General features: G+C 41.8%; 1 pseudogene; it reads left to right on the top strand.

Moving 5' to 3' along the window:
• The first annotated feature begins 773 nt into the window (after positions 1-773).
• Positions 774-1,951, top strand: LOC140531739 (small ribosomal subunit protein mS40 pseudogene; annotated as a pseudogene).
• Positions 1,952-2,852: the final 901 nt, after the last annotated feature.

Here is a 2,852-nt window from a genome sequence, read left to right as displayed (position 1 = left end):
GTGCTGGGATTACAAAGGTAAAAATGAGTCTCTGCCCTCAAGGAATTTATTTCCTTTTTTTTTTTTTAATTTCCTTTTTTTAAAAAACAGATTTTTTTTTGTTTTTACATAATCAATACTTCCCCCTTTCTCTTTTTCAGAGTTATCCCGTGTAACAAATGATTTATAAAAAGAGAAGAAAATGAAGAAAAGAAAAAAAATTCAGCAAAGTCAATATGTTGAAAAAAAAAATCCTGAAATCATATGCAGTGCTCCAGATTCATGGCCTGCTCCCACCCCTCCCCTTACCCTCACCCTTCAACCTCTGTAAGGGAAGAGGGAGAGGTATCTTCAAGTCTCTTCTTTAGATCAAGCTTGTCTTTTTTTGTTTGGTTTGGTCTGCAACATTCTTGCTTGTTTTGTGGCTGTTTTTCCCCCTAGTTACATTGTTACAGTCATTGTGTATATTGTTTTCCTGGTTCTACTTACTTTATTTTGTATCAGTTCATATCAGTCTTTCTCTGCTTCTCCATATTCATCACATGTTCTATATTTCACAGCACAGAAACAATCTGTTACATTCAGGTACCACAATTTGTTTAGCCATTCTTCAATTTGATGAAATTGTTTTCATTTCTTTGTTACCACTAAAGAATGTTCTAATGCCTTCTTTTTCACAACAATCTCCTTGGGGTATATGCCTGGGAGCGAAATCTCTCCATCAAAAAGTAGGAACATTTTAAACTACATTATTACCATCATTCCAAACTGCTTTCCAGAATGGTTGTCCTAATTCATAGAAGAGCTTACATTTTTACAGGAGGAGACAATGTACTTTGGGAGATTAGTGACCAAGAAAGAAGTTTTTGTCTTGAAAGTCAAACAAAGAAAGTACCCCTCTCCTTCCTTAGCCATACACCAAGATGACAACCTTTCTCCTAACTCTTCTGCTTAGGTGACTCTCAGGCCTCACACCTGTCAGATGTGTCTACTGGGTACAGGCTACTCCCTCTATGCAGCAAAGCTCCACCTGAGGAAGCACCTGCCATTCCTGTCTCCCCTATCAGGATATTCCCCGGGAATATCTGGAGACAGAAGAACACCTGGCTCGATATGGCTCCCGTCCAGTCTGGGCTGATTATTGATGAAACCACAAAGGTGATATCCCACCCGAGCGAACCTGTAAGACATGCATTCGAGAGAACAAAGTTGCTGGGAATCCTTGCCCTATCTGCCGGGATCAGAAGCTCCATGTGAACTTTAGAAATGTGAAGCTCTTAGAGCAGTCTGTCTGTCATCTTCCATGCCCCATACACAGGTGTCTGTAAAAAACAGCATAAGAAGCTGACAGCAGCTATCCTGAAGGCCAGAGACCACGGTTTTCCCAGTTACCGCATCCCACAAGTACAGCCATTGGACACTGATTTCAGCAACTCCCATGGAGCTGTGGGCTGTACCGCAATGACTCCTGCCCTAGCTGCAGATACTTCTTGGTATCCATGGTACAATTGGCAGCAGCCACCTGAGAGAAAGTTGTCCCGTCTTTGTTGTCTATACCAAGGCCACCTTAAGAAAGAGAGTGGACCCCCACCAGAGATGATACCCATAGTTCCATTTCAAACTGATATTCTCACTGAGGGAGAGGAATCTACGAGTGTCCACTAGAGAGAAAGTGGTGGATGTACTCTGTGATGCTCCAGAGCTTAAGGATGGATGTCAGAAAGCCCTGATGCCTGAACTGAACCGATTGTTATCCTTCCCTTTTTTAGAAATGGGTAGGATAATGGCAAACTCTGACCTAGAGGAAAAGAGAAAATAGGGAGAAGGTAAAATGAAGCACATCTGAATAAGTGTTTTTTGTTTATTTCCCTGTATGCTGCTTCTTCTCTCCCCCATATTTGTTGCAGGGGTAGGGGGAGCCTGACTTGTCAAGTCAACCCTTTATAATAAAAATTCTTTTATTAAAAAAAAAGAGTCAAAGAAAGTGGAGGGGAATGGGTGGTGGTGGAGCTGTAGAACAGTGGCTGTCATGCCCATTCTAGATTCACTTGTAGTATTGATTTAATTGTGGTTCCAAAAGCAAGGCATGGAAAGGAGCAGACAGGTGTTCAGCCAGAGGGTGAAGTTGCAAGATGAGTGACTTTACTTACTGAGGGAACCAGTCAAGGTCTCTGACCCAGATGATCCAGTTGGGGGGATAACGAGGCAGATGGAAAGATGCTTAGAGACGTTCAGGGTGGATGGAAGTAAAGCAGCTGTCGGTGGAAGATCAGAAAAGCCTTCATGCTATCTATGGCATTCAATCTGAACTTTCAAGGGAACTAGAGAGTCTAAGAGGGAGAGGGTGGGGAGAGTACGTTCCAGGCATGGGGGATAGATAGCTTGTGCAAAGGCAGAAAGACTGGAGATGAATATGATGTGTAAGTGGTTATGGCTAAAATATTCATTGCCCAATCATCTACCCTCTAGTGAAGAGTCTCTCTGGATTTAGGTAGGCTGGCTTTCAAAGGATAAACATGCAAAGTGTCATTGAGCTGGGACTCAATATCTTTTCCATTTTGATTAGACTAGCTAGAGATTGTACTTCACTGGTATAGCTTTCAAGAGTCCAAAATTATATCTGTCATGGTGGGATGTCAGAGTAGGGATCTGTTGAAGAGAGTTCACACTGGGCAGCTCCAAGTGATGACTATTCCTAGCCTTGGAACCTATACTTTCCTGAGTGTTGACCATGTGCTAAGAGGTATAGCAGACATATCAAAGGATACATTCGTGAATGAGACATGATGAATGATAATAATAACTCACTTGTATACAGAATGTTAAGGTTTGCAAAATGTTTTGCATGCAGTATTTAATTTTATCTTCACTAC

This window comes from Notamacropus eugenii, chromosome 3 (genome assembly GCF_028372415.1).
Source record: "Notamacropus eugenii isolate mMacEug1 chromosome 3, mMacEug1.pri_v2, whole genome shotgun sequence".
NCBI lineage: Eukaryota > Metazoa > Chordata > Mammalia > Diprotodontia > Macropodidae > Notamacropus > Notamacropus eugenii.
Note: the sequence above shows the minus strand (reverse complement) of the source record. Positions and strands in the feature narration are given on the sequence as shown.